Consider the following 14074-nt stretch of genomic DNA (forward strand, 5'->3'; position numbering starts at 1 on the left):
CCATCGCACTTGGATCACACCAAGAAAAGAGCTCTAAGATTGAAAGCTAAACAATACCAGCTCATAAATGGTGTTCTGTTTAAAAAGAATTACGATTCTGTACTTCTTAGGTGTCTTGAGAAAACTGAAGCCGAAAAGGTTTTGCAGGAACTCCACGATGGACCAGCAGGTGGACACTATGCTGGAGAGACTACTGGGCATAAGATCTTACGTGCAGGATATTATTGGCCCACGCTGTTCAAAGACTCATACAATTACGTAAGGAAATGCCAAATCTGCCAGACTGCTGTGGGGAAACAAAGGAAATCGTCCATGCCACTACAGCCGGTCAACATCGAGCAACCATTCAACCAATGGGGCTTGGACATAATAGGTGAGATCGTTCCTCACTCTTCTAAGCAGCATAGGTATATCCTCACGACAACAGATTATTTTACTAAATGGGTAGAAGCAGTTCCTCTCAAGAAAGTCAATTCTGAAAACATTATTGAATTCATAGATCAATTTATCATCACTAGGTTTGGATTGCCAACGGCCTTAATGTTTGATAATGCATCATACTTTTTTGGAAATGCAATGACTGAGTTTGCATTAAAAAGAGGGTTCAAATTGAAATATTCTGCTAATTACTATCCGCAAGGTAATGGGTTGGCTGAATCAACAAACAAAAACCTAATCAGGATTATCAAAAGAACAGTCGACCAAAACCAAAAGAATTGGCATAAAGCACTGATAAATGCTTTATGGGCAGATAGAATCACGAAGAAAGATTCAATCAGCACTTCTCCCTTTAATTTAGTTTATGGGAAAGAAGTGGTTCTTCCAACTCACTTAGTCATTCCCTCTTTGTCTTTAGTACAACACATCGATGAAGTATCTACTTTCTCTTTGCAATTAAGACAAATGGAAATTATCAAACTAGAAGAACGCCGAGAACAAGCTAAGAAAACCCATGCTCACCACCAAGCGCTAATAAAATCCTCTTTTGACTCAGCCATCATAACCAGAAAGAACTTTCAGATGGGAGATTTAGTTTTGAAATGGGATAAGGCTCATGAAGAAAAGGGCAAACATACGAAATTTCAGAAGCTGTGGCTTGGTCCTTTTCAGATTGTAGAAGTCATAGGCCCATCGACGTTTGTGTTGCAGGATTTGGCAGGTAGAAGAAATTCTTTGCCTGTGAATGGACAGATTCTTAAAATGTATTTTCCATAGAAGATCACTCTTCTATTTTTTGTAGGATAGTTTTAGTTTCTTTTATTTTGTTTTCTCTTTCTTATAAATGAAACCGGTTGTAAATGATCATTGAATAAGATTCATGAAAGAGCACACTAACTCTCTATCAGATTTTGATTTCACTTGTACAAATAGCAAAACTTTTCGAAAAATCTGATTTTTATTATTGACAAATAGAGTTAACTTTAGCCTGAATAATGATATCAGTTTCAACCTTTCAAAAGACTTTGATGAAAGAAACCTTTGGTAAAAAATTGTTTTATCCCAGCACAATGAAAGGTATCATCAACAATAAAATAGATATTCTCTGCAAAGCTGTTATTTTCAAAACTCTATTATTGTCGTCCAGAGCTTTCTTAAGGAAAAACAATGACTTCCTCCCTGCTAAAGGAAGCCGCAGCATTCAGAGAAACAATCTGACAAAACACTATATCTCAAAGAATAAGAGGTCTCATCACGAGCCGGCTTATCATGATCACAGATATTATAACTTGCTGACTTTGCCAATACTGTCTATCAAAACAGGAAACGACTCAAGATTGTTGCAATCAAAAGACAAGGGGTCTCATCACGAGCCAGCTTGTTCAGCAAAAGTGTAAATCAAGTGAATGACTGTGTCATAATTTGGCCACCAAACCAAGACATTGTTCTTTAGAGAGTCAAAAAGGAAAAAGTGCCAAAAAGGATTTTTCTCTGAAATGTTGTAAATAACCTCAAGCAGGAAAAAGGATCATTGTTGGATAACATGGTAACCCTGTCGAGGCTATGGACGCTTGCGGGCAGCAGAGGCTCTACCTACGACAAATGAGCATATTTTAAAGCCAGTACGCAGAGAAGACCTTATTTTATCTTATAAAAAAGGACCGAGTAATGTCTGGTATGAATGCAAGAACTAAGCCTAGGGAAGCAGACAATTGGAATAAGAGAAGGGTTGAAACAAAGTATCAATGACAGGATGAGGGGTAATCTACTCTATCTGTCCATAACAAAATTTAGACATATGAAAACTTTTCTGTTTCGGAAGTGGAAATGTCAATAGAAAAGCAGAGATAACTGGTTCTTCACAGTGAATTTCCATTGTTGTGGTCACCAACAACCCCCCTCTTTGTTTAGTATTAGCAATAATATCAAGCAAAGGGGGACCCTTAACAAAAAATCCCAAAAATATTTTTATCCAAATTTTTGTATTTAACTCCCTAAAAGCTATATCGCATCGCAAAGAGAGAGTGAAGAATTTTCCTATGCACAGAAATAAGCTGCAAAGAAGCAATGCGAAATTCATCGCATCGCATATTTTGAAAGCGCCCTTAAAAGAAAATAAAAAGGAATCACCGACGGCCGATATGCGACGTCGCAAATCGCAAACGTCGCAAAAGCAACACACAACGAACAAATGAAAATTGCGATATTGTGATTTGCGATCTGCGATCCTACAAACTGCGATTTTGCGATTTGCGATCTGCGACGAATGAAACTATTAATTGCTGCGATACGAATCGCAGAAACCACTCATCGCAAAGTTTCTTCGGCATGATCTGTAAACCCAAAATCGAGCGCTCACCTTAAGGGAAATTAATGATAGCACGCCTGAGTATCCAAAGATGATCTTGTTGCGTTTTTCGAAGAGTCAAGTCATTATGAGTGTCATGATTATGCATTCATTAGAATTTAAAGCTTTCATGTCAATCTTTTCGTCATGTCTCTTTTCCTTTGCGTAAACTGTAAGGCAGTAACTGATATAAATCTATATGCAGGAAACATCTAAGGAAAAGGGGAAAGCGCCAATACTTGAAGAACAGAGAAGAGATGCCTTTGCAAATGAATACCGCATGCAGCAGAGCCGCGGATTCCAGAGTATCACTCCATAGACACTGATGAAAATAGACTATCCAAGACTCAGGGTCAAAGACGCACAAAAGCAGCATGTTTGCAAAAGATCCTGAAGCTCAAATTGGATAAAGCAAAAAGAAAAACGCTAAAAAGGGATGATGCTTCAGAAAAGCCTGGAACAAAGAATGGAAGCAATTTTCAACACGTAAGATTGTTTAGGCAACGAAATCCCTAACTCATTGAGTCATTCACATGGCCGGAAACCGAAATAGCAACAGCACAATCAGTTTGAAACAAATCTGGGTTATACTAAGTATACACACAGCAAAAAACACCCAGCCAGAGGAAGATTTTCAAAATATCTTCTAGTTTGTCAGAAAGAGGTGCCAGCTTTTGTTATTTCTACTTTCATCGCCCGAGCAAAAGGAAAAGAAAACCAGCCGACTCTTTCCAGGCGAACCTCACATTGCTTACAGCACTAAGGAGCAGATACAGAAACGGTTAGAAATTAGATTCAATTTTTAGAAATAAATTTGCTTTAGTAAAAGGGCGGTCATTTGAAGCCGTTCCCTAAATTTGTGTAATTAAGATTAGTTAGTTAGTAGTATTTAACCCTTCTCATGGCATTTAGAGAAGGGTCCGGAAATTTGTCAAAAAACTTGTCCTCAGAACATGCACTTTTGCACCCTCGGAAGGGGTTTTTGATGAATGGATGGATCGAGATTTATTTATGTTTGCATTTTAATGTCTGCTACTGATGTTGCACTTCTGTACTCTTAGTAGATGTTAGAAGTAAGTAGAGATAAATCGTTATTGCTTAAAGTTTGTGAGTGAAAATCAGTCATAAATGGTACTTTTATCTCTTGATTAATTTCTGCTCATATTCTTAGAGTAATATACAGCTGTTTTGTTTATATGTTAATGTATGAATGTCTGGATTACCATTTGGCACTTTTGTACGGTGGAATCATTTGTTTGTGCTTGACATATGAATAAATGATTATGCGATATGCTGTTCACAACTGTTTTGCCTAACTTTTTATGCAGAATGGTTCATCTTAATTGATTTATATTCTTATGATAGCTGAATTATCTTTATTACCAGTTGTTGTATGAAATCTTTTTAGATCGCATAATGAAAGAATTTTACCCCAGGTTAGTATAGATTAGATGTGATGTTTTTGTTAGATTACAGTAGCATAGAGTCAGTTTAGAGTCTAGAATTAAATTAGTTTAAAATTACCTTTAGATTAGTATCTTCAAAATCTACACACACACACACATCTTTTAGATTGGGAAGCTGGTCCCATCATCCCAAGTCGGACCCGCTACACCAAACGGGCAAGGAGCCGCCAACCAGGTTCCCGACCAGGTGGGTATCCCCCTTGTTGTTGACCCGATTTCGGGGCCCTCAATAGACTCAAAGATTCTTTTGACAGTTTTTGTATCTCATATATCCCTAGAGCCAAAAATCAGCTTGCTGATTCCCTTGCTATGTGTGCTAGTATATTTATCCCTCCCATGCCTTCCAAACTAGTTTATGAAGTTCAGATAAAATATAGACCATCCTTGCCTGACAATGTCTAGCATTGGAAAGTCTTTGAAGATGAGGATGAAGTGAATAGGTTAGTGAAAGTCATTGATGAATTCTCTAAAATGCAAATTGACCAAGAGAATGAAGCCTTGGAAGAAATCCCTCAATCCCAACTAAAGAAAAAAAATCTGGCAAAAATAGCATTGTCCAACTACCCAGCAATCATATACCTAAAGACCTAGTTCCCTCAGAAAAGCTATTTGACCAAAATGATGTGCCTTATAGGGCTGCCCAAAAAGAAGATAAATCTACAGTCCATAAGCATAACATAGGGAGCCCAGACCATCCTAGGTATTTAAATCTGTCTGCTCATTTGTCTGCTACTTAGAGTTCTGAATACTGTACCTTGATGAAGTAGTTTGCTGATGTCTTTGCCTGGGAGTACAGTGACCTTGAAATGTATGATAAAAATATCATCCATCATAAGATCCCCTTGGAGAAAGACACCATCCCTTTCAAGCAAAAGCTGAGACCCATAAATCCTTTGCTTCTTCCTCTGATTGAAAAGGAGATCAAGAAGCTGTTGGCTGCCAAAATCATAGTCCCTCTCAGATATTCAAAATGGGTAGCCAACTAGGTAGTGGTGAGGAAGAAAAATGGAGAAATCAGGGTCTGCGTTGATTTCATAAATCTTAACAAATGCTCAAATAAAGACAATTATTCTCTACCCAAGATGGAGCATCTGCTGTAGAAAGTCTCAGGAGCCAAAGTGATGTCTTTCCTAGATGGATTTTCAGGGTATAATCAAGCTGTTGTGCATCCAAATGATCAAGAGAAGACTGCATTCACCACTCCTTGGGGCAGTTTTATGTATTCCAAGATGCATTTTGGGTTGATGAATGCTGGAGCAACCTTTTGGAGAGCTATGGATATAGCATGCATGGGAGAGAAGGAAAATTTTGTCCTTATCTACCTTGATGATATAACAGTATACTCGAGCAGCCATCAAGATTATTTGAAGCACTTGAAGAAAGTATTTCTGAAATGTAGAAGGTTTGGGATATCAGTCAAGCCTAAAAAGTCACAGTTTTCTTTAGAAGAGGGGAAGCTGTTAGGACACATTGTCTCTGCTGCAGCTGCCAAAATTGACCCGGAAAGGGTGTAAGCAATATAGACCTTGTCTGTCCCAAGAACAAAGAAGGAAATCCAGTCTTTTCTAGGAAAAATAAATTTTGTAAGGAGGTTTATTCCAAATTTTTTAGAACTTGTAAAACACATCACCTCCATGTTGAAAAAGGGGTTAGAAATCAAATGGACTGAGGAAGCAAGAAGATCTTTTGAATCCATCAAGAGAGCCATTATGGAAGCTCCTACTTTGATCATCCCAGATTATAACAAGGAGTTTGATATATTTTCATTTGCCTCTGATGACACCCTTGCAGCAGTTCTGTTGCAAAAAGATGATAGAGGCTCTAGAACATCCAGTGGCATTCTTCAGCAAAACCTTAAGGGATGCTGGGCTGAGGTATGACATTATAGAAAAATAGGCCTATGCTCTTATCAAATCCTTGAAATATTTCAGAATATACATTTTACATTCCAAGGTAATTGCATATGTGCCCTCTGCTTTAGTTAAAGATGTCCTAACGCACCCAGATGTTGATGGAAGAAGGGCTAAATGGATTGCAAAGCTAATTGAATTCAACATAGAACTAAAGTGCACCAAGATGGTCAGAGGTTAAGGCCTTGCCAAACTAATGGCTTAAGAAAATTGCAGGATGCTAGCCATAAATCTCATAAGCACAACCTCAGGAGACAGATAGATAGAAAAAATAGCTGAACCTGGGCAAAGCCAGTCAGTGGCAGAAAATCTAGCTTCTTATGAATGGTATTCCACAATAATATAATTTTTATTGAAGCTAGAAGTCCCTTCAGGCCTAAGTTCAAGCCAAGCAAGAACCATTAATCTTAGAGCAACCAAGTATTGCATTCATGAAAACTTGCTATACTAGAGGTACCCCTATAGAATTCTTTTGAGGTGTCTAGACAATGAACAATCCATAGAAGTTATGCATCAGTTTCATTCCAGCGTTTGTGGAAGACATCACTACTGGAAGACCATGACACACAAGATCCTCAGAGCTAGGTATTATTGGCCCACCTTGTTTTCTGATGTCTTTTCATTTGTTAAATCTTGTGATAAGTGCCAGAGGTTTGAGGGAAAGCAGCAGTTGAAGTCCTTGCCTTTGAAGCCAATTCATGCTAGTGGCCCTTTTCAATAGTGGGGCTTGGATTTCATAGGGGAAATCAATCCACATTCCAGTGGCCAGCATAGATGGATCTTAGTAGCCACTGATTACTTCACTAAGTGGATTGAAGCCATTCCTACAAGGAAATCTGATCATCATGTGATCATGAAGTTCTTGATAGAGAATATCTTCACCAGATTTGGCTGTCCACATAAATTAGTTACAGACAATGCAGCAGCCTTTAGGGCAAAAGAGTTGGTGGACATGTGTAACTCAATGGGCATTAAGCTAGTTCATTCCACCTCATATTACCCTCAAGGCAATGGTCTAGTAGAATCTTCCAACAAGAGCCTGATAAGGATAATTAAAAAGTTGTTGGAAGACAACAAAAAGAATTGGGATTCTAAGCTCAAGTATGCATTGTGGGCTGACAGAGTGACCACCAAGAAATCCACAGGGAATTCTTCATTCAGGCTAGTATATGGCACCGAGGCCTTATTCCCAGTTCAGTTAACCCTCCCGGTGGCAAATTTTTTATAAGAAGAGTAGAATGAAGAAGAAGACATGGCAAAAAGGATTAGTGATTTGGCAGAAGTGCATCAAATCAGAGAACAGTTGGTTGAAAAATCTGTAGCACATCAGGGAAGGATCAAGGAAGCCTTTGATAGGAAGGCAAAGACAGACAATTTTCAGGTTGGAGACTTGGTTCTTAAGTGGGATGCACTAAAAGAGAAGAAAGGAAACCATGGGAAGTTTGATGCTCTGTGGACGAGACCTTTTGTCATCACTGAGATCCAAGGGAACAATAATTTCATGCTACAAAGTATGGAAGGAGATACAGTTTTTGATGGCCCAGTTAATGGGAAATTTTTGAAAATTTATGTTGTTTAAGGTCTTCAGGCCTTAGAAGTTGTAAATATGTTGTTTTATCAGTTTTAGTGTAAGCTCAATTAGACTCCATGCCCAATGGAACACTAGGAAATTTTGCTAATTTGGTTTTCACAGGAAAGGCAATGGTCTACAGTTCTTGAGACCTCACAGGGAGGATCTCATCCCCAGAAGGAGCCAGTGTTAGCTCTGCTACATATCTTTGATTTTTGAAGGTCGGAAATGAGCCTAGTCCGCTTGGTGATGCTTAAAGGAGGCTCGTGGTGGTCATTCTCCCTTCCTTCCCTCACTCTGCTTATCCTCCGTTACCTCCATTTCCTCTGTTTTTCTTCTAAAACCCAACAAAACCCCTTTGGTTGCCAGCCCTGAGCGCTAAAGCCAAAACCCCATAAAACCATGCTCATATGACTTTGCGCCCTTATGAAATCATCACCTGTAACCTCCGCCATTGATTTCTACCCGTCCATCCAATGGCTCCCATCGCGCCCGATAAAGCAACTTGCCCGATCGTCTCTCCACCATCCGATCAGCTCCGCCAAGATCGGACGGCCTTTGCACATTTCATGCCCACAAAGCGATGGGACGTTAGCACATGATGGAGAGCAGTTTTCTCTCTCCTCCACTGCTACGTGTCACACGCTGAGTGGGATCACACGCCCTCGTCCTTTTACTGCCCAACGCACAAAGGTAGTGTGATTGATACCGCTTACCACTTAATCCTCCATCCTCGCCTGATAACCCCCGTGCGCCTTCGCCACCCGACCATTGTTGGATTTGTCTGCTTGAGATCCAATGGCCCACGTTCATCCCTCTCCCACTTCTTCCGATGTTCCGTGCCAAGCCACCTCCGCCATCTATTCTCCCGATCCAACAGCCAATCTTTCTCCCCCTTTCGAACCGTCCAATCGCCATGCAGTCCACGTCCCTTGACTGTTCTGTGTGCTCGAAAGACAAAGGTGACCCACCTACCAGTACTAACTGCAGTTGCTCCTCAACAACCACATTTAACAGACAGTATGGCCGAAGAGAAAAAGGACAGAGCGTGAGCATGTAACTGCATTTAGTAGTTATGGAACTTCACTAAAACGAACACTCCAGCTTCCTGAGAGGACAATAAAGCACCTTAAAAGATCAAATTCACCCACTGAAGCAAGAAAACACAGTCAGAGATTCTATCAAGCAGTTAAATGCAGTTGGTGGTCAATTATGACCCCTCCATACCTAAATTAGCCAAGTGCCTTTGTAATGAAATTCTATATATACCCAAAAATAAGATGTAATCAGGGTTGATGGTTGATGTTTTCATGTAAGGTTCAACTTCTGGAGACTATGACTATTTTGGCACTTGTAGCGTCTCGTCTTCATTCTCAGCTAATACAAGCTTCTTTTGCTGTTAATTGCTCACCTTCTATTTCTCTTCTGTTCTAAGCTATGCCTAATATGCTGTATTCTCGAGATCTTGATATTTAGCATTAGAGTAGCTGTCATCCTTTCTCTGTGTTAAAGTCTTGTATGTATCATTGAATAAGTTATCCGGGTTTCTCTTCCTCTAGTGCCAGAGAGCTGTCCCCCTGTCTGTGCATTAGTGGATTAGATTTGCAGACTTCTTTACTGGTTGCAGTCGGCCATCACATGGTCTTGTGCATCTGCTAGTGTGGTCAATATTCTCCATATTCACCCAATCCTTAAACTGTGAGTAGTTGGTGGTCTAAAGCCTTGTAGTCTGGGGGTGTTCACGCATGTCTAGAGTGAAACAAAATAGAAGTGGTTATCTGGTTTGGACAAGCATCATTCCTTCCATTCATCCATTTGCAACAATAAGTTGAATTTATATGTTACCAGGCATCTCCAAGCTACAACCTAGGAGAGTTTCTTGGAATCCTAACAGGTATGTCTAGTGCATGATCATGCCACCTTATTTACAGTGTCATATTGTTATTCATTTTCATGATTTTCTTCTTCTTTGTTCTTGTTTTTTCCTTTTAAGTTTTTAGGGTCTTGGGAATTGGTTAGGAAAAGAGGAATGTTGATGGAACTATGGGAGATCTGTGTGGAACCCAACAGGTAATAAAAGAGTCAGATGAAGCTAGTGCATGTGTAAGGGATGATAAAGGTAATAGTATGACAATAGGCTAACGTGGTTGCATCCATTAGTGTAAATAGATGGTGTCAGGACAATCATGAGAAAGCTAACAGGAAAGGTAAAGCATAAGGGATGATAAAGGTAATAGTATGAAAATAGGCAAAGTTGGTTGGGTCCATTAGTGTAAATAGATGGTGTCAGGACAATCATCAGAAAGCTAACATGTACACTACACATCTTGTACGTGTACAAAATACCACATGTACACAATACCACTTGCATCCATGAATGTTATGAATGTTGTGCATGATGTGCATGGATAAAGGGAGTTCTCTTAATCTTGACCTTATGATATTTGGTAATTATGTTGTGATCATGTTTGGGCTAATGCTTATATATATGCATGTATATATGTATGTATGTATGTCGTTGTTTGACAACATCATGATTGTTTTATGTTGATGTTTATATGTATATATATGTATGTATGTATGCATACCATTGTCTGACAGGACCATCAAGAATCATTCTTGTAGAGGAATGGCTGCTTATGCAGGTGAATGGAATGAAGATATTCTTGGTTCATGAGGAATTAAGTAGGAAGAGTAGCCTGAAAGATCTCTGAGGTCAGTATCATATCAATATGGATTGATATCATGTGATTATACTATGTCTAAGTTTATGTTATGGATAGGATAATGTTGAGAGATACATCAACAAAATGAAAACAACGTGATTTGTGACATGCTAGGATAAGCATGGATGATAGAGAGATGCTAGAAGCAAGGTTGCTTGATAGAGGCAATGTGGTCTTGGATGTGCAATGATATTGTTGTGTATATGTTGTGCATATTTTATATTTAATGATTGTACTTATGGCGTTTTGTGCATATTTCATATGCAGTGCTGGGTATAGATGGTGCTATGTACATGTTGGATATGCGATGTTGTGTACATATGATTCTATGTACATGTTGTATATGCAATTCTATGTACATATGGTGTTGTGTGCATGACTGTACATATGTTGTTGTGTGCATGTGGTGTTGTGTACGTGTTGTACATGTGGTGTTGTGTACATGTCATGCATGTGATGTTGGGTACATCTGGTGTTTTCTGCAGGGGCTGTTGTGTGCATGTCATGCATGTGATGTTGTGTACATGTGGTGTCATGTACATTTCATGCATGTGGTACTATGTACATGTGGTATTATGTACATGTTGTACAGGAGTTGTAGTGTACATGTGGCACTGTGTACGCATTGTGTAGGTGGTTTCGTGTACATGTGATGTTGTGCACATGTTGCGTAGGTGGTCTTGTGATCTAGGTGGCTCCATACACATGCAAAAGTCCAAGAGGACTTAGGAAGGGTCAAAATTCAAAGTCGTTTGATTGATCCCAAAATACCAATAGATCTAGGTGCTCGTGGCCTTGATTCCAATGCCGTGAATGACATTCAAATCCGAGCTTGTATGGAGCAGATAGAGCTAGTCAGAGGTTTGGTCAAAGTTGTACAGTGGGCAAGGTTTAAGTGTCCTACAAATTCAACGTCAACTGGCATGGAAACCTAGCTCCAAAGAGAGGGTGAAATTGTTGCCTCTTTAATTTATATAATATCTCTTATATTAGACAAAATAAATAAATAAAATCTAATGGGCTGACAGGTCGTGACCCCCGTCAGCCCCAACCGTGACACCATATATATCAAATATATGTTATAACATATCATATAAATGGTTGGGCCACGTCTAATGGACCCGGCCCTCCTATGGTTGCCACTTGTTCAACTAAGGGTGGCAGGGCTTCTACCCACCTGGTCGGTCTGGCCAGCCCACCTCCCGAGCACCTTCACACCAATACACAACAAACCATTACCGTAAAACGATACATCAAAATGCTTGCCATAACAACATAAAATGCACCTCTATTTAAATAAAAAACACAATGGTTATGTGTTAATGCACCTAACAAAATAAAAACTATGTATATATTTTGGAGGGGTTAGGATTTGATCCCCCAACTTCCCCACCTTGAATGCTTTGCCTTAACCAACATGCCACTGGGACTTCTTTGGAAAGCTCTACCCATGAACACCATATAAACCTCACTTTTCATTTGCATGGGGAGAAGGGAGGCACTGTATGGGGAAGAAGAAACAGAGGAGTAGCAGAACCATGACACAATCCACATAGGTGGAACCATGATGGCATGCTTTTCAAGACAAGATTTTTGCAGAGAATCTTAAGATGCTAAAAATATTCCTTGGGAGGTAAAAAGTTATTTGGTCAGAATGTAATCAAGTTTATAGTCATTTTTCTAAGATTTTTGTATGTAACACAATGGCGAGGTCAAATTCGCCTTTTTAGCAGTGGATTTGAAGATTCCCAACGAACAAGAATCTTTCAGAATCTTTAGGGAATATTCTAGATTCCTTAGAGGCTAAAATTTCCCAAATCCAGAATGCAGCCAATCTTATACTCATTCTTCTCAGAACTTTGCAAGGATCTAAATGACAAGATCAGTTTTTTGATTTGAGTTGCAAATCTCCAACCAACCCAGAGGAGGAAATCTTTGTAGAATCGAGAAGGAATCTAAAAGATTCATATAGGCCCATATTTTTCCAGTGTTAGAATTCAGAAAATGGATAGTCAATTTTACACCTCTTGATGACACAAATTAAGTGGCGCAGTTAGTTTTTGCAGCCAAGCCTTCTATTTTTCAGCCATTTTCCAGATTGGAATGGCAACGTCAGGTTTCAGAGTGTGGATATTCAATTCTATGCCATTCGATGTTGTGATTTCGATGGTGCATTCATATCTAGCAGCTGAGTATTTTATTCTTCAACCCGAATCATAGTTGAGGTATATGAAGTGTTGTTGTCATGTACTTCTTCGATCATTTGCTGTGATATGTATGATGTTGTTTCGATTCCTGCTTGATGTATGATTCATAATCTTTGTGTCTATTTCATGTGAGATGTATTCATCATGGATTGTTATGTATGTTTTGATTGAGATCCCTTTGTTGCTATGATGGCAAGATACTCAGTGTAACCATGGGTATTTTGGTTCAGATCCCTGTAATTCTATGATATCAGGATACTCATTGAAACCATGTGTAAGTTTATGTCATGCTGATAGGAGGTCTATTATGAGTGATAGTTGTTGTAGCGGAACGTCTTGTGGAGAGACTTTGCCACTCATGTAGAGGGCACATGACCTTGTATGGCAGAAAGCATAGTCCATGTACATCTTCGCCATTTCCAACACTGAATTAAGTGGTCGACACCATCTTGACACCAGGCCCGGAGATGTAGTCCACACTGGATGAACTCCGATATTAATGTCTCTTGTTTATGATTTGATGATTATCATTATGTTTCCATTTGATTAAGCATGCATATATGTTCATTTATGCTCCCATAAAATGAAATTCTAACTACATTAGGGAAGTAAAATATCTTGGTTAAATCTTGGAGTTGCGTCAACTCGGATCAACCTTTGTATCAGAGTGGTCTTCGTGTGGATGTGAATTGTGAACATGAACAATGGAATGTGCAACAATGGTGGATGACAAAGAGATGTACGAGACCATGTTGAGAGTGTCCATAAAGATGGACATAATGTATGAATCTGTATAAGAAGAGACACAGGAAAAGCAACGATTGCAGCTTTGGTTTTGAGGCACGGAAGAGGTCCTGGAGGAACTAAAGCACAACACTAGGGTCGTCAAGCAGATAATGCTGAATTGAAGATGCTTCTACAAGAAGAGAAAGAGGAGAAACAAAGTTTGTTATGACAACGGCAAGCTAAGGTAAGGAAGAGGCCTTGGAAAATTTGCAGCATGACCTGTGTGAGGTAAAACGTAATTCTCTGTCTTCATGTATGTTTCCTGACAATGATTTCACTGTTTTTGAAAATCATACCACAGGAATTGGCTCCAAAATGTTGAAGAGAATGGGCTTGGGCATTAATGTCCAAGGCATTGTCAACCCCATCAAAGTAGAGGAATTACCCCGTTAGGAAAGACTTGGGTATGTCATGAAGGAAGTTGGGGAATGCACCAAGACAACCGGTGAACCTCCAACAATAGATGATGAGAATCCCTCTTTCCAACTTGACAGTGGAGGTAAGAGATGTTGAGTTTCCTTCAGTTTCATCTTCACATAGTATAATTTATGGTTGAAATATGGAGATACCAATTATAGGGACAAACTTGAGGTTCCTTACTAGGATGAGGTACAAGGAAGAAGA

This window comes from Pinus tabuliformis, chromosome 5_1, assembly GCF_031772625.1.
Source record: "Pinus tabuliformis cultivar Carrire ecotype Pingquan chromosome 5_1, CPIR1, whole genome shotgun sequence".
Lineage (NCBI taxonomy): Eukaryota > Viridiplantae > Streptophyta > Pinopsida > Pinales > Pinaceae > Pinus > Pinus tabuliformis.